Source organism: Oncorhynchus mykiss, chromosome 12 (assembly GCF_057628025.1).
Source record: "Oncorhynchus mykiss isolate SJ-2025 chromosome 12, ASM5762802v1, whole genome shotgun sequence".
NCBI classification, from domain to species: Eukaryota; Metazoa; Chordata; class Actinopteri; order Salmoniformes; family Salmonidae; genus Oncorhynchus; species Oncorhynchus mykiss.
Window position 1 is genome coordinate 25,523,458 of NC_143033.1, and position 23,931 is coordinate 25,547,388.

The 23,931-nt window shown below is 38.7% G+C and overlaps 1 protein-coding gene and 1 long non-coding RNA gene across 3 annotated transcripts in view; one reads left to right on the top strand and one right to left on the bottom strand.

The window, feature by feature from the left end:
- The window catches only part of LOC110537244 (seizure protein 6 homolog), a 236,034-nt gene that overhangs the window by 84,277 nt on the left and 127,826 nt on the right, over positions 1 to 23,931 (bottom strand). The window lies entirely within an intron of this gene.
- On the top strand, positions 15,873 to 18,642 carry LOC149979108 (uncharacterized). Its single transcript, XR_016484949.1, has 2 exons — positions 15,873 to 16,113; positions 17,451 to 18,642. It is a non-coding gene; the product is annotated as an uncharacterized LOC149979108 (long non-coding RNA).

The window sequence follows — 23,931 nt, forward strand, 5'->3', positions numbered from 1 at the left end:
CCACGAGCCGGGTTGTGACAAAAGCACTCATTCTTATGTTTAATAAATGTATCGTATGGTGTGTGTGGCAGGCTTACAATGATGGCAAAAAACTACATTTTGAGAGTACGCTGACCCTGGTGCTAGAGGGGGTACGCAGTTGGAGGTTGAATGTTTGAAGGGGTACGGGACTATGAAAGTTTGGGAACCACTGGTCTATGGGATACATCTTATGGATTTATATGTCTCACAGTGATCCAGTTCTGTTATCTTGGCTTCTATCGGAGGTGATGAATATGCACTGCAACAATCGTGCTTGAGTAATTTTATGATCAACACATGATTCAATTAAATTACAACAGTGGCACAATGTCGTATTGGATTACTGATTACAAATTAGGGTGGTTTAATTTGATAACCACTGTTGTTGTTACCACTGTCTTTCTAATCTAATTGTATACTACTTGGTTATCACGAAACCCAATCTCTATAATCAGAAAACTTGTAGATAACATGAGGGGAATGGGGATGTCTCTGCCCCAGTGGATGCAATGTTTTACTCTGAACTCCAGGAGGAAACACAGAGACACACAAAGCTGATCAGAAAGGCAGTATCACGTCTACTTCCCCTCCCCCTCTCTAGCACTCGTCACCGGTCTACTAACCACCGAACCTGGCAACCCATCTTTATACACACCTGCGTCTCTTCATCAGATCACTCCTAGACTCCAAACATCATGAGGGTCAGCTCCAGTACCTGGTGGTCTGGGAGGGGTACGGTCCAGAGGAGGACTTGGACTTCATTAATCCCTGATTACTTACCCTTTATATAGCACTCTTTCGTTATCAGTTATCAAGTAGTATTGGTTGTGTTTCCTTGTCAGACGTTTCTCTTGTTTTCTATCGTTCTGTGTTCATTATTATTAAACTCACTAACTGCACCTGCTTCCTGATTCCCTGTGTCGACGTTAGAGGCGGAAGCAATCAATTTACGCAAGCTTCAGCAACAATGTATTTAATCTTTCCTTTATCTTCAACCATGATGAAAAGGAGATTAGTGTCTGAAGAGACTACATAAATGACTCACAAATCTACTTAAAATGAGGGGGCAGAGCAAACGCTGATTTAAATAATGAGTTTTTCTTGTGTTATTAATTGATATCATCTGAATACATTTGGTTCTGTTTTATGGGTGTAAATGAAGTGATTTGCGGTTTATGTTATGCATTTTAAAGAAGCTCAGATTTATAGGCCTATGTAACAGGTTCACTGTCCCATACTGTTGTCTGTGTATGCAGAGAGAATGATATACTGTCACGTTCTGACCATAGTTCTGTTATTTTATCTTTGTTTTAGGATGGTCAGGGCGTGAGTTGGGTGGGCAGTCTGTTTGTTTTTCTATGTTTTTTTGTTGTTGTTTGGGCTAGTATAGTTCTCAATCAGAGGCAGCTGTCTATTGTTGTCCCTGATTGAGAATCATACTTAGGTAGCCTGGGTTTCAGTTTTGGGTGGTGGGTGTTTATTTTCCGTGTTAGTGTCTGTGCCACACGGGACTGTTTCGGTTTGATTTACTTCACGTTTATTGTTTTGTTCAGTGTTCGTTATTCATTAAAAAACATGAACACTTACCACGCTGCGTTTTGGTCCTCCGATCCTTCATACTACTCCTCTTCGTCAGAAGACACATCTAAACTGTATACACCTTAATAACCCACCCAATCTACCTACCTCATCCCCATAATGTTTTTATTTACTTTCTGCTCTTTTGAACACCAGTATCTCTACTTGCACATCATCATCTACTCATTTATCACTCCAGTGTTAATCTGCTAAATTGTAATTACTTCGCTACCGTGGCCTATTTATTGCCTACCTCCTCACGTCATTTGCTCACACTGTATATAGACGTTAGTTTTTTCTATTGTGTTATTGAACATACGCTTGTTTATTGTTGTTGTTTGTGTCGCACTGCTTTGCTTTATCTTGACCAGGTCGCAGTTGTAAATGAGAACTTGTCTCAACTAGCTTACCTGGTTCAATAAAGGTGAAATAAACATAAATAAAAAATCCTTGCAAAGCTATAAATACTGTAGACACACCTGCCGCATGAGCAAAGAGTCATACCTCGGCTGTACTCAGGAACATCAACCAAGCATTTAGCAGAATGACTATCTAATATACCATCAGATATGATAACATTCATATATTAGCCATTTCTGAGACTCACTTAGATATTTCATTTGATGATACAGCAGTAGCAATACAAGGATATAACATCTATAGAAGAGACAGAAATGCTTATGGGGGAGGTCTTGCTGGATATATTCAGAGCCATATCCCCGTAATGCTTAGAGAAGATCTCATGTCAAGTGTTATTGAAGTGTTGTGGTTGCAGGTTCACTTGGTACATATAAAGCCTTTTCTTTTGGGGTGTTGGTATAGGCCACCAAGTGCTAACAGTCAGTATCTAAATAGCGTGTGTGAAATGCTTGAAAGTGTATATGATGTAAACAGAGAGGTCTACTTTCTTGGGGACCTGAATATTGACTGGTTTTCATCAAGCTGTCAGCTCAAGAGGAAGTTTCTTACTAGTGCCTGTAATCTGGTTCAGGTTATTATTCAACCTACTAGAGTGTTTACAAACACTACAGGAACAAGATCATCCACATGTATCGATCACATTTCTACTAATACTGTAGAACTTTGTTCTAAAGCTGTATCCGTACCCAGGGGATGCAGTGATCACAATATAGTGGCTATATCCAGGAAAGCCAAAATTCCAACAGCTGGGCCTAAAGTAATGTATAAGAGATCATAAAAAATATTTTGCTGTGACTCTTATGCGGATGATGTTAGAAAATATTTGTTGATCTGATGTGACTAATGATATTTATGGCCTGTAGGCCTCATTGACCTGAGCTCATACAACTCGTTTTTGAGTAAAAAAAATAAATATTGTATGGATTATTTGGACTATAACAAATACTCAGATGAAACATATTGTGCTATTTTTCACAGACTACTTTGTGTCAAAGTTTAACAAGGACTCTCTCCTCCTTACCAGTGTCATGATCAAAGATATGATCAAGAGCCTCACACAGTATATCTTTTGGTCATGGTGCTGCCGCAGAATTAATTGTGAGCAAGGCCTCAAAAAAGCTTTATATACAAGAGCTGCGAGAAAAGTTCTATATATTATTGAAACACTGTTGCGATTGTTTGTGAGAATGCCAACCGGTGTGGTTCCCGTGGGGGAAAGATTCTATTGGGGAAAGATTCCCGTGGGGTTTGCCATGGAAGCCAAGAACGGGAGTGAGGTGTGTTTGTGCTCAAACACATATGCATGTGGGGGTTGTGGAGAGGAAGTGTGTCCATCTGATGAATGGGCATGTGCCTGATCTAAATTCTATACACTAATTGTAGTCTCACCAATTCGTTTCTAATGACCGGTCATTATTGACTGGGAACGGCAAAATTTTATGAAAATCATCCAAATGTATTTTGTGTTCAGATTCCCTGTGGAGACAAAGTCATGGAACCTTATGACAATCAGATTAAATTAACTACATTTTTCAGAGAGAAAACCTGTAAATCGGTCCAATTCAACCGGAACACAGCAGGAGGGTTAAGAGACTGACTGTTAGAACTGTTAAGGCTCTATGGATTGATGAGTAATTGAAAAACTGCATGGTTGAATGAGGCTAATAAGTCTGGCTGCACATCTGGCTGGCTGAAAACAACAAAAAGAAGAAGAAACCATATTATGAAGCCAAGATAAATAATATAAAAAATGATGTCAAAAAACATTGGAGTACATTAAATGAATTTATGTGCAGAAGGATGATGCCAAAGTTAGTGTGGGAGAAGTTGAAAAATTATTGTTATTGATCAATAATGACAAACCTCCTAGCATTGACATCTTAGATGGAAAGCTCCTGAGGATGGTAGCTGACTCTATAGCCACTCCTATCGGTCATATTTTTAATCTGAGCCTAGAGGAAAGTCTTTGTCCTCAGGCCTGGAGGGAAGTCAAAGTAATTCTGCTACCCAAGAGTGGTAAAGTGATCTTTACTGGTTCTAACAGCAGACCTATAAGCTTGCTGCCAGCTCTTAGCAAACTGTTGGACCAAATACAATGCTATTTCTCTGTAAACAAATTAACAACTTTCAGCATGCTTATAGAGAACAGCAAACAACATGTACTGCACTGTCACAAATGACTAATGATTGGTGGAAAGAAATTGATAATAAGAAGATTGTGGGAGTGGTACTGTTTGATTTCAGTGCAACCTTTGATATTATTGTCCATAACCTTTTGTTGAGGAATTTTATGTGTTGTGACTTTTCAACCTCAGCTCTGAATCCACAATATGGCAATCTATCTAGTAGAACTCAAAGGGTTTTCTTTAATGGAAGCTTCTCTCATGTCAAACACGTAAAGTGCGGTGTACCACAGGGCAGCACTCTAGGCCCTTTACTCTTTTCTATTTTTACCAATGACCTGCCACTGGCATTTATCAAAGCATGTGTGTCCATGTATGCTGATGATTCAACCATATACTCATCAGTAACCACATTTAATGAAGTCACTGAAACCCTTAACAAAGAGTTGGTCTGTTTTGCAATCGGTGGCCAGTAATAAACTTGTCCTGACCATCTATAAAACTAAGAGCATTGTATTTGGTACAAATCATTCCTTTTAAGAAGTTCTAGACCTCAGCTGAATCTGGTAACAAATTCAAGAAAGCGTACATTATATTGCTCAAATAAACAGCAAAAAAAGAAAACCTGGTTAAAAAACACAGATAAAGCAACACCTCATGGCACAACAACTCTCCCCTATTTGACCTAGATAGTTTGTATGTATGCATTGATATGTAGGCTACGTGTGCCTGCTCCTGCCTTTCTTAAAAATGTATGTAGTTCTGTTCTTGAGCTGTTCTTGTCTGTTGATGTTCTGTATTGTGTCATGTTTCATGTTTTGTGTGGATCCCAGGAAGAGTAGCTGCTGCTTTTGCAACAGCTAATGGGGATCAGCTAATGTGGATCCTAATAAAATAGCAAAATACCACATTTTGATCTCTGCCATGCCAGTCCATTCCAACAGCTCTAGGGCGAGATATCTATTTTCTAAAGTTTAAACAGTGCTGTCAAGTGCAATTGGACCACTGGGAATTCAAAAGAGCTCAATAGTAATTTGCAAGGACAGGTTAGGGAATATCCAAGCTCATTACTAGTGGAATTCCATTAAGCTGACAGTACACAGATTGATAACCTGCTGGAGAGTCTGTGTGGAGAAGATGGCTAGCTCTTCTGATAACCATTCATATAACAACCAGGCAGTATAACAATTAAGGAAATGGATGAAAAAGTCCTGTAATCTATAGGATCATCACCGGGGGGAAATAAGTAGTCATTGTAACGCAAGTATCTGAATTAACTGGACTGTAACTGTTGGAGATAGTGGAGACTGACTGGTGAAATGTGAGTCACTGAGATTATGATACTGTGGCACTCTGTGGTGCAGATAATGTCTCTGCCCACATTTATGGGAAACAGCCGCAAGAGCATTACACAGTGAGCTTCAATGATGAGTGACTATCAGCAGGAAGCCTGCATAACGCACACACCGTCCCTCCTGTCAGGCCTGTCAGCCGCCTGCTCACCACTGCAACTCACTGGGATATGCGAGGGAAGAGGAGGAGGTGAAAGAGGGAGAACATGGGGGGGGGGGGGGGGGGCTTAAAACCACTGCCCATAAAATTATTACCCAAAAGTCCTGTTTCTTAACCCATGTATTTCCTCCTACTTTCCATACTGTATGTCATTCAACATATGACTGTCTGACTGTGACCAGTAACATTGTCAGTCATTGTCACTTCAAGCTTCATGTAGCTGTGGAACAGGGGGACATGTCCAAGGGCTGAGAGGAGAGTCAAAGAGATTTTAATCCCAGTATGAGAGAATAGGATACCCTAAAGAAATCTAATTGGTAAAAGGAGAACCGTCACTAGTTTGTCCTTCATAGTCTTGTCAGTGTTTCCCATCCAATCAAGTCTGAGGTTGTTATCAGTGTGAGTAGCGGGTGCCTGGAGACCGGCCGGCTGTCTGTCCCGTCTGTCTGACTAGATCATGGCCGCTACTGACTTTCACACTCCCTCCATCCCGCCCTCTAATATAGTCTGATTGCCACTGATAAATGAAATCAGCTCACAGGTCTGGCCCTCAAGTTCACAGTCAGATTATACATGAGCTTTTGGGAAATAAACTAATCAAAGTAAAGTGAATTGATGACATCTCTTCTCACAAACATCTCACAAACATCTCCAACATCATGAAACATTTAAGATGCCAGGCCTGGTATTTCTAGCGGATTTTGAAAAGTCCTTTGATAAAGCAAGACTGGATTTGATTTATAAATTCCTGGATTTTTTTCAATTTCGGTGATTCTCTTATAAAATGGGTAAATGTAATGTAGAGCAACTCCAGGTGTAAAATAGTAAATAGTGGCTACTTCTCAGATAGTTTAGAATTGTCAAGAGGAGTTAAATAAGGGTGTCCGCTTTCACCATATCTATTTGTTACGGCCATTGAAATGCTAGCTTTTAAAATCAGATCAAATAACAACATTAGAGGATTAGAAATCCTAGGCTTAATAACAAAGGTGTCCATGTATGCCAATGACTCAAGTTTTATACAAGTCCTCAAGCTAGATCCCTGCAATGTCTCATTGAAGATCTAAATACCTTTTCTGGACTCTCTGGACTGAAATCTAATTATGATCAGTGTACAATATCACGTATTGGATCTTTAAAAAATACAACTTTTACATTACCCTGCAGTTTACCTATAAAATGGTCTGACAGTGAAGATGACATACTTAGTATTCATATAAATGAGCTCTCCACAATGGATTTTGATAGGAAAATTTTAAAAATAGACAAGATCCTTCAACCATGGAGAGGTAAATACCTGTCTATGTATGGAAAAATTGCCCTGATTAACTCCTTAGTCATATATCAGTTTACTCACTTACTTATGGTGCTGCCTACTCCTGATGATTAATTTTTCAAATTATATGAACAAAAAACATTTTGCTTTATCTGCGACGCTAAACTAGACAAGATAAATCTTGCCTATCTATATAATTAATATGAATTGGGTGGGTTGAGATTATTCAATATAAAAGAACTAAACCTCTCTCTAAAAGCTTCACTTATTAAAAAGTTTTACTTGCACCCTAAATGGTTCTCAAGTAGACTACTAAGAAAAACTCATCCATTGTTTAAAAACTGCCTTTTTGCCTTTGTGCAGATTGCCATGTCTCATTTTCGATTAATTGAAAATGATACTTTTTTCAAAGTATCTCTCTTTTTCAAACAAGCATTGCGGAGCTGGCTACAATTTATATTTCATCCCCCTGAAAAGAAAGAACAAATATTACAACAAATATTATGGCTGAACTCAAACATACTGGTTGATAAAATACCTGTATTTATGGGAAAGATATTTGAAAAGGGTATTTTGTTTTTAAATTATATTGTAAATTGGAATGGTAGAGTTATGTCCGTCATGGAGTTATCAGAATTTTAAGGGAAGGTCTGGTGAATCCAAGATTACAACCAATTGACCTTGTGGGATATCTGTCGACGTGCCCTTGAGCATGGCGTTGACCCTGGTTGCTTCTGTGTGTCGCTCTGGATATGAGCCTGTTAGATGACTAATGTGATGTAGTTGTTGAGCTGCTTCACTGCAAGTATATTGTATTTTTAAATATTCAATAAAATAAAAAAAGTCACTACAGCTATTTACTCAATCAGTGGTAGGGTGTCGTAGCCAAGTCTTTCCTGAGCTTGGTGTTGGTTGGAGATTAAGCTGAAAGCCATAGATGATGCAAAAATTGTCTCTGTACTGTCTGATTGTTGATGATTGTAAGCAATGGGAGCTCTGAGTATATAAGGATAACATGCTGAGATCACATAACATTGAAAGATATGAATTATTCTTGGATTTTATAAAAGACAAATAGGGCCTGAGACTTATGAGGAAACTCATGAGGCTCTACTGAGCAACATTTCCCATTTGACAAACGGTAGGGTATTATCCTTGAGCTACTCTATAAAACTATCATCCTATTGGCAGTTCCCTTCCATCTCTAATGATCTAGTGTTAGTGAATGATCTAGTGTTAGTGAATGGTGCACGCTTTGATTTTCATACAGTATACCATGATAATGAATGGGTGTGTGTACTGTACGTGTGTGTGTTTTACTGATTCATACAACAGTGAGGATAGTAATTACATCCCTCTTTGAATAGAATCTGCACAGAGTGAGGAAGAAATATGCACATGGGAGGCCCCTCATAACAGAACACTTAATTGAGCAGAGTACTGTGTGAGAGAGAGTGAAAACAAACAAATAATATCTGTGATTCTGAAGAAGTGATCCATAAGAGATGCTTCAACCCTGTGTTGCCCCTGGTGGCAGAACCACTATACAAAACACATACTGTAGAGAGATACTACAGCATATTTTCTCATTTGTATACATTATTTCACTGAATAAATAAGTAGTAAGTAGGAATTACAATGATCTGATCTTGGAGATTAACAGACACTGAATCCTTACATAATTTCACACGTGTTACTGTTCAGGCATGTCCTTGTCAACAGAATCCAGACAAGGCACCTTATCCACTAGAGCTGCCATTAACATTATGGACAACATGTCACTCTGCAGGGCACTCTCAGGTTTAGATTTCCATTTCATTACAGCCTGAGAGCCTGTGCATATTGATCCTGTAACATTCTCCAGACAGTACAGCAATCCTTGAGTGGCAGATGATTTGGTGCGGTGACATACAGTGCATTCGGAAAGTGTTCAGACCCCTTGACTTCTCCCACATTTTGTAATGCCACAGCTTTATTCTAAAATTGATTAAATGCTTTTTTCCCTTCTACACACAATACTCCATAATGACGAAGTAATAACAGGTTTTTATAAATGTTTGCACATTTATACAAATAAAAAACTGAAATATCATATTTATATAAGTATATAAGAAGTATACAAAACCTTTACTCAGTACTTTGTTGAAGTAACTTTGGTAACTATTACAGCCTCAAGTCTTCTTGGGTATGACGCAGTGGTGTAAAGTACTTAAGTAAAAAAATACTTTAAAGTACTACGCAAGTCGTTTTTGGGGTATCTGCATTTTACTTTACTATTTATATTTTTGACAAATTTTACTTTTACTCCACTACATTCCTAAAGAAAATTATGTACATTTTACTCCATACATTTCCCCTGACACCCAAAAGCACTTGTTTCATTTTTAATGCTTAGCAGGTCAGAAAATTGTCAAATTCGCACACTTATAAAGAGAACATCCCTGGTCATCCCTACTGCCACTGATCTCGCAGACTAATAAATAAAACAAGAACATTTTGCAGTCTGGTTCACTTAATATAAGGAATTCAATTATTTGTACTTTTACTTTTATACTTAATAACCTCTACGGGATCGGTAGAACTGTTGAGCTAACATAGCTTAATGCGATTAGTATGAGGTTGTAAGTAACAAGAACATTTCCCAGGACATAGACATACTGTATCTGATGTGTGCAGAAAGCTTCAATTCTTGCTACTCTAACAGCACTGTCCAATTTACAGTAGCTATTACAGTGAAAGAATACCATCCAATTGTTTGAGGAGAGTGCACAATTATGAACTTGAAAATGTATTAATAAATCAATTAGGCACATTTGGGCAGTCTTGATACAACATTTTTAATATATATGCAATGGTTCCTTGGATCAGTCTAAAACTTTGCACATACACTGCTGCCGTCTTGTGGCCAAAATCTAAATTGCACCTCGGCTGGAATAAAACATTACGGCCTTTCTCTTGCATTTCAAAGAAGATGGTACACCCAAAAAATACGCATGTTTTTTCTTTGTATTATCTTTTACCAGATCTAATGTGTTCATTTCTCCTACATTAATTTCATATTTCCATAAACTTCAAAGTGTTTCCTTTTAAATGGTATCAAGAATATGCATATCCTTGCTTCAGGTCCTTAGCTTCAAGCAGTTAGATTTGTCATTTTAGGCGAGAATTGAAAAGAAATGTCCAATCCTCATTAAGTATATTTTAGCAACTACATTTACTTTTGGTACTTAAGTATATTGAAAAAAATATACTTTTAGAATTTTATTGAAATAGTATTTTACTTGGTGACTTTTACTTGAGTCACTTTCTATTAAGATACTTTTACTTTTACTCAAGTATGAGAATTGGGTACTTTTTCCACTACTGGTATGACGCTACAAGATTGGCACACCTGTATTTGAGGAGTTTCTCACCTTCTCTGCAGATCATCTCAAGCTCCGTTAGGTTGGATGGGGAGCATTGCTGCACAGCTAGTTTCAGGTCTCTCCAGAGATATTCGATTTGGTTTCATGGCCGGGTTCTGGCTGGGCCACTCAAGGACATTCAGAGACTTGTCCCGAAGTCACTCCTGCTTTGTCTTGGCTGTGTGCTTAGGGTCGTTGTCACCCCAGTCCGAGATCCTGAGCACTCTGGAGCAGGTTTTCATCAAGGATCTTTCTGTATTTTGCTCCATTCATCATTCCCTCAGCCCTGACTAGTCTCCCAGTCTCTGCCAAAATATCCCCACGGCATGATGCTGCCACCTCCATGCTTCATCGTAGGGATGGTGCCAGGTTTCCTCTAGACGTGACGCTTGGCATTCAGGCCAAAGAGTTCAATCTTGGTTTCGTGAGACCAGATAATCTTTTTTCTCACGGTCTGAGTCCTTTCGGTGCCTTTTGGCAAACTCCAAGAGGGCTGGCATGTGCCTTTTACTGAGGAGTGGCTTCTGGCTGGCCACTCTACCATAAAGGCCAGCTCTAGGAAAAGTCTTGGGGGTTCCAAACTTCTTCCATTTAAGAATGATGGAGGCCACTGTGTTCTTCAGGACCTTCAATGCTACAAAAATGGTTTGTTACCTTCCACAGATCTGTGCCTCATAACAATCCTAATGGCTTGTTTTTTTCTCTGACATGCACTGACAACTGCAGGACCTTATATAGACAAGTGTGTGCCTTTCCAAATCATGTCTAATCAATTAAATGTACCACAGGTGGACTCCAATCAAGTTGTAGAAGCATCTGAAGGATGATCAATGGAAACAGGATCCACCCAAGCTCAAATTCAAGTCTCATAGCAAAGGATCTGAATACTTATGTAAATAGGGTAATTCTGTTGTTTATTTTTAATAAATTAGCAACATTTTCTAAAACCTGTTTTCGCTATATCCTTATGGGGTATTGTGTGTAGATTGATGAGGACAAATTTTATTTAATCCATTTCAGAATAAGGCTGTAACATAACAAAATGTGGAAAAAGTCAAGGAGTCTGAATACTTTCTGAATGCACTGTATACCCTAGCTTTAATCATTCTTTGCTGTCACCCGAGAGGGAGGTGGGAGACTGTCTGGTAGTGCTGAGCGATTCGTGCTTTTTGAGGTCGGTTCGGTTTCGGTTAGATTATTAAAAAATACATCACAGTTTTTGGTTGAGATGTTTTTTTTAAACCCTAAATGGATGATGAAATAATGACACTAAAATTAATTTAGAGCTTCCTTCAGCCATCACCTGCCTTTTCCCTGACACTGACAATGGGTTGAATGCTGCATCAATATAAAATAAAACAATTTAAGGTGCAATAATATGCTGAAATCACTGCACCATTTCCTGGTAGCTAAAATTCTAATAGTTCGCCTAATTTCAGTTTATGTGACAAAAAATGCAAATATAGTGTAGAGAATCATTGCAATCTAAACCGTTGTGAAATATATTTTAAATTACCAAAAATGACAGATCTACTGTATAACTCACAATTCTATGTGAATTTGGTTGGGTCAACTAAAAAGTTACAAATGACAGCTTTAATAAGAGCTCCATGATGGTTGTGAGTACCTATTACTGCTTTTCACTTATTAACCATAATTCATTCACATTACTTATTTTATTTTAATACAATCACTTTTATTATGTATATTACTTTGTTTTTATTGACGGCTTTATTATTTTTCATTCCTTGAAGTCTTCTCTTCTCAGGCAGTAGCAGCCAGCCAGCCAGCCAGACAACCATCGAACATTATCTCTGTGCTCCCCATTGAAAGAGTTATCCTATTTAGCTTGGCTGGTAGTATAATTTTTAATAGTTCCTCAAAGTAGATAAGGCATACTTTCAAGACTGTTTATTACCAGCTATTTCAACTATCAATCAGGTAGAGCTACATCATGCACTGTCTCTATCCCTCTTGTTGTTGTGTTGTGTTGTCAATCCTCCCATGTGGTCTCATATGGTCTGTGTGTTTATCCGCTTCTGGTCCATGGCCGGAAAGAACAGGTACAATGGATTATGGTCATCGTTGTTAATTACCATGATTCTGAATTGAATTAAGTTGAATATTTGCCTAATGAAAACTAGACCTTCCAATCAGCCCAGTGTCCCACATACTGTATCTCTTGACTTAATTTCTCTAGTGAATGATTAGATTTTTCTTCTAGAGGCTCCTGAGTGGGGCAGTGGTCTAAAGCACTGCGTTGCAGTGTAAGACGTGTCACTGTAGTCCCTGGTTCAAATACAGGCTGCATCACATCTGGTTGTCATTGGGAGTCCCATAGGGTGGATGTTGTTGTAAATAAGAATTTGTTCCTAACTGACTTGCTTAGGTAAATATATGTATTTTTTATTAAATAGAGAAACGGCTCGTTGAGGGCACAAAAAAATACAAACTAAAGGGAATTTAAGTAATTGAACCAATGTTGTCAATTACTTGTTTAAAAAACATTATTTTCATTAGTCACTCAGCACTAACGTCAATTGAGTTGTTCTATCTCTCTAAACGAACACTAGGCCTAGTATGTGACTGTACAGCTCTTTATCACATTTGTTCCAGGGCCCCCAACCATTCATCCACTGCTCTGAGTCTTTAAGTCCCTGTCCACTGGGATCAAACTGGTTAAATAGACATTGTTTCAATGTAATTTGGCAACATATTGTGATGTTGAATCTACAGCAAAAATACAATGCATTTGAAAAAGGTTATCACTGCTGTTTTGAGGGTAACATTTCAACCACAGGGTTGTTATCATGGTAACCAATCTTCAGCATATCCAAACCTCGTATAAAATATGTTGAATCAGTACCTTTGAAACAACGTGAGATCTTCAAACTAATAGCCACTATAATAAAAATAAAAAAAATAGGCTGGGCAGCACCTCCTACTGGAGAGTTGATCTATCTACAGCTATCCCTTCAGTCTCCCATTCAGGGTTTTAACCAAGCCCTGCTTGGCTCTGATATTTGCCACTGACTACAACCAATGTGCTATCATGAGAAGGATTGTTGAGAAATCGCCACTTAAGAGAATCACTAATGCTATCAAAATCATTCCAAAGGGTAGGTTTAACAGAGCAAATGAAATGTAACCATGCTTTATAAATCATATATCATCAATGTTGGATTCACATCTCCATCTCAACCAAACAACTATAGAATAGGATTCAATCAAATCAAACTGTACTTAAAGTGCATTTAAAGTTTGATTTGATTTCGTCCTATACTTTCATTTAGATTTTTAGTTGAGATGGAAACATGAGTCCAACATATCAATTATTAATTTGTAGACAAACTGGAAAAGCAGAAAAAAAAACTCTTTCAAATGTTGATATTTGGTTGCTTTGACAACCAAACCCAATTCAATATCACTTTTGCAATACGGTAAATAGCCTATTAATTTTGTCGACAAGTTGAATTCAGGTCTCCATCTCAACCAAAAATACAAATGTAGGAAATAAAATAATTAGATTAAACCAGTGGCTCAGATCTAACTATCCAAGCAGTAAAAACATACGCTTTAAATGATCATATTTGGTTGTGTTGTCAACCAAACACAATAAAATGTTAAGACCATTTTACAAACTAATGTAACAGTATTTATTGAACCTTAAACTGAGTAACACATCCATGGCCACTTTGAGGTTACTGTAACAATAAATGTCTTCTTATGGAATCGCAGGTCGGTGGAAATCTTCGCAATTGTTAATAATCTGCACATAATCTCAAACGGTATTGATCAACTGCACCATGTACTTTAATGTCATCTCAACTGCAATCCAGGTCATTTGGTTGTGCTATTAGATGAAGCACAGCAATAACACATTGCTGGTGTATAAATAAACAAAACATCTGACATTGATTATCCATTGGAATTTGGTTGTGCTTTTAGGTGGTTGAAAGCACAGTGATAACACATTGGGAATTTAACAAACTTTTTGAGTGGGTGAAAATAGGTTGGAATCTCGTTGATCAACGTATCTACCAAATATTACCCAATTCTCAGTGGGTGATTCAATCGGTGCGTTTGGTCCAGTTGCATCTCACATGGTCATAGTCCTCCCATCAGGCAGTATTTCTCAGTGATCTGTGTTGATAAAGAGCTCTCCAGCATGCTCTCCAGCACCAGCCTTTCATTCTGTATACTCCACTACACATAGTCGCAGACTTACCATTACACAGAAGAGGCAATTGCCTCAGGCCTCACATCATCAAGGGGCCTCGTGAGATGGGCATTAAAAAAAATTATAAATAAATTATAGTACAAGTAATCGAGTTCCCGTGCATTGTTTCACGTGATATGATTGCAAACGTGACTTTAATTGAAATTAAGATGCAGCAATTAGGCGTTTCCAGAGTGGGGCAGAGATAAGAAAAAAAATTAAACATTTAATTTTAACAGAACAATTGCTTAAGTTAACGCATTCTTTCTGCTGATAATACTGCCATCGTCGTCGAGGCAGAGGATATGTATGTGTAGCCCATGTATCTGATGCTGTCTGTCCAAAAAGAGTGCGGCATGTTGTCTCTTTTTGACCAGACAACATCAGATACATGGGCTACACATAGTAAGACAGAGGGTGCATTCTCAAGTGAGAGAGTTTCAGCTACTTGTGAATTAAAAGAAAGTTGTTGGGTGGAAGGTGCATTGTTCGGGTGCTGGAATTGTTTTGGATGAATGTGTGACGGTAACCTACTTTTTGAAGTGATTTGTTTGACTATCAGATGAAAATATCATGACTGGTTGTATTCATGGCACATTAAAAGGTAATACTTTTTTTTTAGAGTTAAATAACAAGCCTTTACTATAACCCCCCCCCCCCCCCAAAAAAAAATATATATATGAGGGTGACCTTGGTCCTTATCAACGGTGACCTTGGTCCAATTAGGGTTAAGTGCCATGCTCAAGGGCACATCGACTGACGATAGCAGGAGAAAAACAGACAAACAAACAAACACCCTCCATCTAAACTTATCTTAGCCCTCCAGCGCAGGGCTGACAAAGCTCACACATTTTAAAGTCTGAATATTCTATGCTAGTAAATGAGGTGTTGGAGTATAGTAAATTAGGTGTTAGTTTGGAGTATTAGAAATGCCAGGGAAGTGGTAATGTGGGGATATTTTAGCAGGAAAGGCAAAAGAATAAGCAAGTAAACATTAATGATTCATTACCATTTGTGTTTGTGGTAAGCCTAAAACTAATCATGACACATTTTCTTAGGCTGATGATTTACATAAGCCCCAAAAAGTTGAGTCAGAAAAACAAATAATGGAATAGCTGGTTTACCTAGACGTAAACAGTAGAATGCAACATCAGATATTCTAAATTTCCAACTATACATCCTGAAGCCCATTCTGACCTCCAATTACTTATAGGACTGTCTGGGAGTGGTTTGAGTGGGGAAGGGAAAACAGAAAATCAGCTGTTATTAGCAGAAAGGTTTGTAACTCTCTTTCGTATTGGTCAATTAACTAATTTACCGCTTGGTGTCACCATGGAAGCCCAAAACTCCACCCCACCATAACAGGCTGAAGTTTTTCTTATCAAACAGCTCTGAGAGGAAAAGGTATTTTTCACTGCCTCAGCGCTGAGGGGTTGTGCATCTTACAAACACTCTGGGAAGCGCACACATGATAAAGCTGTTGACATTTCTGATGGACATTTCACTACGAAACAGTGTGCTTCTGAAGAGACTGCATTTTCAGCAGCAAGCTTGTTACGGGTGAGTCAGTAATTCAGTGTGTCTCTGATCTTAAAGTGCTAGCGCAGTCCTGTCTTTAGTTTGGATATCAAAAGCCTTGTTCACATTGGCAGTTTGAAATGACTCGATTTATGTTTTTTTTGTTTTTAAATATCCAATTAGAATCTGCTCTTTTCTGCAGTCTGAACAGCCAAAAAGCACATTGAATCGGATATTTCAAGTCCCATTTCAAACCACCTTGGTAGGTGGTTTGAAGTCAGATACAAATCTAATTCCTGGCCATGCGACTTGTCTGAAAGGTCAAATCAAATTTACTTGCTCTCCAGTGGTTTTTAGACTTATTTGGCATATCTTGTTGCTTGCTAGCTACAGTTTAACAATACCATGTGGTAGTCAGCTACCTTGTTAATTGTTTACCAACAAATTTGTGAATATGCTAGAAAGCTAAACAGCTACCTACTGTTGACTGCTGTGGCTAGAAATAACTAATTTTAAAAGTTGATTGGCTGATCTTAACCTTTGAGGCTTTACAATTGTTCGTACACTATGATTTTTAATTAAAATAATCTGGAAAACATTCCTGGCATGCATTGCTGTCACCTTAGCTTGCTACATAAGGGCCCAGATATTTGAAATAATCGTAAGCTGACTTGTTTGGGAGAGGCTTCTCCTTGAAGATGATTATCTGACTTTAGCAAAACCTGTAGTCAAAGCTTCCCAAGTGAAATCAACAGCTCACTGTGCAACTAAGATCTCTGAGGCACAGAGAGGGGAGGGGTGAAGTTGGCCATTTTATGACGGTCATAAATACCTTACAGGAACTCTGTCTCCCACTCTGCAGAAATGGAAGTTTAAAAACCCTTTGTTACAACTGAGATTTTGTAGTACTGTAACATCCAAAATTGGATAATGAAACAATATTTCTGTAATCCAAACATTTGGAATGGTCCGTGGCTATTTAAAGAACAATCTTGTCAAATTCATTACTATTTTGTAATGTAATTTAATGTGATGTAGGCTTCTGAAGAATTACTCTCCATAGATGGACCGGTTGATTTCAACAGAGCGATGACAAAGACATACAAGATTAAATATGTGTTGCATTTCTAAATCCGAATGAGCGGTTGTTGGGGTGCTAAATATCCATATTTATGATGAGTGTATTATTCAACTGAATGTACGATAGTTGAATTCCCTTGTCTCTTCTTCTCCCGTTCTCCCCCCCCCCCCCCCCCCCTTTCATTGTGTAACAAGCCGTCAAATCGGTTTAGTCCACTAAGGACTTTTCATTGCATCATGTTAGTAACCAATGTATAATCTATTTTTTTATATTTTTTATTTCACCTTTATTTGACCAGGTAGGCCAATTACAACTGCGACCTGGCCAAGATAAAGGACAACAGTCTCGGACGAGTTCAACTCTTTAATCCAAAGCAAGAGCTCCCGAATGACGCAGCGGTCTAAAGCACTGCATCTCAGTGCAAGAGGTGTCACTGCAGTCCCTGGTTCGAATCCAGGCTGCATCACATCTGGCCATGATTAGGAGTCCCGTAGGGCAGCACACAATTGGCCCAGTGTCATCTGGGTTTGGCCTGGGTAGGTCGTCATTGTAAATAATAATTTGTTTTTAACTGACTTGCCAAGTTAAATAAAAATAGAGGATCAAGCATATAAGAAAAACCTACACACGGGCCAAATGGGTGGAGAGGTTCAATAAAACTCTGAAAAACAGACTGAGCTCACTTCGTTCATGTTTTCTCCTTCACCGAATCCTTGTCGCAAACTCTGCTACACTACAGAGCTGCTCACCACTCCCCCTCCGGAGTGTCTCCTGCCAAGCTGAGGCTAGGACGTGAACTTAAGCTGTCCTTACACAGGCTTCATTCTTCTGTTGGCAACCCAATAGCCTCGAAAGTCAGTACTGATTGTTTCGTGTAGTTATCTGAAGTCATAGTTGATTTGGTTGATCTATTTCCATTGTATGTGAGATGCTAACACATAGCTCTAAGCAGGGCTCACTTCCTGAATCCTAGCTTGTGTTTGGGCATACACAGGCTAATTGGTTTAAGTATATGTTACACAGAAGTTTAGATCCCTGAGGCACTGATCAAATCTGATGTCCCAATCCCTTCCTCAAGATGGAGGAGGATGTCCAATGCACTTAATTCCCGACAACTAGCTGGAGACTCTCCTAATAATAGCCTTGCATTTACAAGGCACTGTGAAATACTTTTGTAAGAAGATAAAAGTCAAAGAGATGTCATCTGTGTGATTGTGAGCATGACACTTTGCCTGGTGAGAGGAGGAGGAGACCTCCTGGGCTCCACATGATAGATCCTTTCTGATCTCTTTCACAAGGAACACTGATGATGAAAAGAGCTGTAGAGGCTGGATTGGTGACTCAATTTTCCAAATGTACATAATTGAATGAGAAACCTTTTCAAGTGGAGATGAGGGGTGTTTCTGAGGGAGAGGACACCCACTCCAGTCTGTGTACCTTTGACAAAAAAAAGTGTGTGTAATAAATAAATATATATATAAAAAGACGCATTCTGTCTCCTAGAGATGAACGTACTTTGGTGCGAAAAGTGTAAATCAATCGCAGAACAACAGCAAAGGACCTTGTGAAGATGCTGGAGGAAACGGGTACAAAAGTATCTATATCCACAGTAAAACGACAACCTGAAAGGCCGCTCAGCAAGGAAGAAGCCACTGCTCCAAAACAACCATAAAAAAGTCAGACTACGGTTTACAACTGCATATGGGGACAAAGATCGTACTTTTTGGAGAAATGTCCTCTGGTCTGATGAAACAAAAATATAACTGTTTGGCCATAATGACTTGGTGGTTTAGACCTTAATGGCTGTGTGTTGAGGTATGTTGAGGGGACAGCAAATTTACACTGTTATACAAGCTGTACACTCACTACTTTACATTATAGCAAAGTGTAATTTCTTCAGTGTTGTCACATGAAAAGATATACTCAAATATTTACAAAAATGTGAGGTGTGTACTCACTTTTGTGATATACTGTACATAGATACAATGTAGTGAAATTGTATTTATTCACCAGACCATTTCACTGTGTTCAGGCAACATGCCATGAGCCTTTTTAACAGTGACCTTTCTAATCGTGGCTGAATTTAATCTAGGTTATCACTTCATCTCGGAGTCTACTGCACAGCTGATAGGGTATTGTGACATGCGTGAATTGTAGACATCATTGAGTGAAAAATGGACCTATCAGTCCTGGTATTCAAAGGGCTCTGAAGGTTTTCATAAAGTTACTTTTCAATTAGTTTTCACCAAGAGAAACAAGCAGGGTGACTTTCAGTCCACATAATTCAAAGGTAGACAAAGACCAACAGCATACTGTGTGGCCCTGGAGACAAGTAGTGGTTTAGCCATGATCTGAAGGACAAAAATCGAACATACAGTAGCAATTTTAAGTCCTAATGGACAGCATCCCAATATACTTCTAGATAAGTAATTGGTGGTTTGTGATGGGCAATTTTCAGCTGAAGGGGAAAAATATCATTACTCTGTCCATTGCAGGAGACAATTTATTAGGAATGCCACAGACTTTCATTCACCTACAGGGGCAGTGCCACATTCTCTTTAGAAAAAGCATGTTCTAAAATATTTTGCTAATTGAAAGATTGTTTTGATTGTGTGTGTGTAATCAAGAGGGGATGATTGCTTTGTGAAGAATTTAGACTAAATGTATTCAATGTCAACTCTTGTTTTTCTGATTTAGGACTGGATTCAATCCGTATCGTGGAAATATCAGGAAGATCTACATTAAAATGCAAAGGAAATTGAGCCGACACATGCAGAGTTTACCGTGAATGCAGTCTCCGCGAACGCCGGAATATTGCCTTTAAATGTCAATCTACCTACAGTGGTGGAAAAAGTACGCAATTGTCATACTTGAGTAAAAGTTAAGATACCTTAATAGAAAATGAATCAAGTAAAAGTGAAAGTCACCTAGCAAAATCCTACTTTAGTAAAAGTCTAAAATAATTAGGTTTTAAATATACAGTGCCTTGCGAAAGTATTCGGCCCCCTTGAACTTTGCGACCTTTTGCCACATTTCAGGCTTCAAACATAAAGATATAAAACTGTATTTTTTTGTGAAGAATCAACAACAAGTGGGACACAATCATGAAGTGGAACGACATTTATTGGATATTTCAAACTTTTTTAACAAATCAAAAACTGAAAAATTGGGCGTGCAAAATTATTCAGCCCCCTTAAGTTAATACTTTGTAGCGCCACCTTTTGCTGCGATTACAGCTGTAAGTCGCTTGGGGTATGTCTCTATCAGTTTTGCACATCAAGAGACTGACATTTTTTCCCATTCCTCCTTGCAAAACAGCTCGAGCTCAGTGAGGTTGGATGGAGAGCATTTGTGAACAGCAGTTTTCAGTTCTTTCCACAGATTCTCGATTGGATTCAGGTCTGGACTTTGACTTGGCCATTGTAACACCTGGATATGTTTATTTTTGAACCATTCCATTGTAGATTTTGCTTTATGTTTTGGATCATTGTCTTGTTGGAAGACAAATCTCCGTCCCAGTCTCAGGTCTTTTGCAGACTCCATCATTCTTCCAGAATGGTCGTGTATTTGGCTCCATCCATCTTCCCATCAATTTTAACCATCTTCCCTGTCCCTGCTGAAGAAAAGCAGGCCCAAACCATGATGCTGCCACCACCATGTTTGACAGTGGGGATGGTGTGTTCAGCTGTGTTGCTTTTACGCCAAACATAACGTTTTGCATTGTTGCCAAAAAGTTCAATTTTGGTTTCATCTGACCAGAGCACCTTCTTCCACATGTTTGGTGTGTCTCCCAGGTGGCTTGTGGCAAACTTTAAACGACACTTTTTATGGATATCTTTAAGAAATGGCTTTCTTCTTGCCACTCTTCCATAAAGGCCAGATTTGTGCAATATACGACTGATTGTTGTCCTATGGACAGAGTCTCCCACCTCAGCTGTAGATCTCTGCAGTTCATCCAGAGTGATCATGGGCCTCTTGGCTGCATCTCTGATCAATCTTCTCCTTGTATGAGCTGAAAGTTTAGAGGGACGGCCAGGTCTTGGTAGATTTGCAGTGGTCTGATACTCCTTCCATTTCAATATTATCGCTTGCACAGTGCTCCTTGGGATGTTTAAAGCTTGGGAAATATTTTTCTATCCAAATCCGGCTTTAAACTTCTTCACAACAGTATCTTGGACCTGCCTGGTGTGTTCCTTGTTCTTCATGATGCTCTCTGCGCTTTTAACGGACCTCTGAGACTATCACAGTGCAGGTGCATTTATACGGAGACTTGATTACACACAGGTGGATTGTATTTATCATCATTAGTCATTTAGGTCAACATTGGACCATTCAGAGATCCTCACTGAACTTCTGGAGAGAGTTTGCTGCACTGAAAGTAAAGGGGCTGAATAATTTTGCACGCCCAATTTTTCAGTTTTTGATTTGTTAAAAAAGTTTGAAATATCCAATAAATGTCGTTCCACTTCATGATTGTGTCCCACTTGTTGTTGATTCTTCACAAAAAAATACAGTTTTATATCTTTATGTTTGAAGCCTGAAATATGGCAAAAGGTCACAAAGTTCAAGGGGGCCGAATACTTTCACAAGGCACTGTACTTAAGCAACAAAAGTAGAAGTAGTAATCATTTCACATTCTTTATATTAAACAAACCAGACCCCACAATTTTCTTCTTTAAATTCACAGATAACCAGGGGCACACTCCAACACTCAGACTTAATTTACAAATGAAGCACTTTGTGTTTAGTGAGTCCACCAGACCAGAGGCAGTAGGGATGACCAGGGATGTTCTCGTGAGAAGTGCTGTTTTCCTGTCATGCTAAGCATTTGAAATGTAACAAGTACTTTTGTGTGTCAGAGAAAATGTATGGAGTAAAAAGTACATTATCTTCCTTAGGAATGTAGTGAAGTACAAGTTGTCAAAAATATAAATCGTAAAGTACAGATACCCCCAAAAATGACTTACTTAAGAAAAAATACTTTAAAGTACTTTAAAATTCCGCGATACATCTGCGATACGGATTGAATCGAGCCTGAAGTCATAGAAAATACACTACTACAGTCATGGCTACTGAACCAGGTACAAGGAACACCACCAGAGACTAAACAATTACTGGAAACTGCAACAGTATGCAACTATAGCTAAAGCAGTTTACTATGAATTCAAATTGGTCCATTTACATGAGACAAAATTATATGAATGATATAAAATGCACAGTTTGTATTGTATTGCATCATGCAATGTATGATGAATATATTGTGAAATATGTGTAACTGCCAAAATAAAGGAAACACCAACATAACACCGCCAGAACAGCTTCAATGCACCTTGGCATAGATTCTACAAGTGTCTGGAACTCTATTGAAGGGATGCGACATCATTCTTCAACAAGAAATTCCATAATTTGGTGTTTTGTTGATAGTGATGGAAAACACTGTCTCAGGCTCCGCTCCAGAATCTCCCAGAAGTGTTTAAACTGCTAAAATGGGACAAGGTCTGTCCATGGTAAGGCGTTGCTATGCTTTCTTGACATCTGCCAACCAGACAGGTCCTACAGGCCTAGGTTTGTCGCACTTGGACTACTGTCCAGTTGGTGGTCATGTGCGGCAAAGAGGGACATACTGTAGGTAAATTGCAGTTGTTCCAGAACAGAGTAGTACGTATTGCACTTAGATGTCAGTAACATACATGTCAATCTTTCCTGGCTCAAAGTTGAGGAGAGATTGACTGCATCATTATTGGTCTTTGTGCGAGGTGTTGATGTGTTGAAGGTACTGAACTGTCTGTGCAAGCAGTTGACACACAAGACATGCAGCCAGAGGTCTCTTCACAGTCCCCAGGTCCAGAACAGAAGCTGGGAAACGCACAGTATTAAATAGAGACATGGCTGCAAGGAACTCTGCCACCCCAGGTTATTCATGCTAGCAATCAAAACAGATTAAAAAAACAGATAAAATAACACCTTATGGCACAATGGGGACTGTGAAGAGAAACAGATTTTGTATTTTACAATCAATCAATAAAGCTACTTCAATACAGAAATGACCATATGGATATTACAGTTGATGCAATACAGTAGGTGTATATACTGTATTTGTTTCTTGAATAATGTCTGGGAAAAGAAATGAATCTAAATGCTTTTTGACCCATTCTAATGTAGGCTCCACATACATAAATATAACTTCTAAAAGTAACTTATGATTATTTTTGGTGGGGGAAGGAGATGCACCATCCCTTCCCTGGAGAAAGTAATGAATGATGCCTGCTTCCATAGATAAACACTGATTGGTTGCAGCCAAAGACCAGTGAAAGAGATGCATACAAAGTAAGGCCCTTCTGAATGCCTGCTAGCAAATGGAACTCTGGGTTTATCTTTTAACTATGCTTTCATAAAAAAAACCTGTCGGCCATTGTGTCTAAATAGATGAATTATGAAATGACATCTGACTAAACATTTCACTATGCAGTGGTGTCCCTGGTTCCGTCTCTGTATTGACTGTGGTGGGACTGTTGACGTGACAGCACAAGGATAACAAGTTCCACATGAATGGATAGAACCACAACAAGCAAACAAGAGCCCTGATGATTTTTTTTTTGTTCCCGAACCATTCCAAGAGAACATTTTCAGGATCGACTATGATGGTTTTATTTTGAAGTTGCTCGGTCACAAGAAAGACACTTGCTAAACAGGAAGCACAGTTTATTTTTTAAATCCTATTTTCCTTTGAAGTCATCTGAAGCTCCAGGCTTTGTAATGGCAGAAATTCATAGATGTTG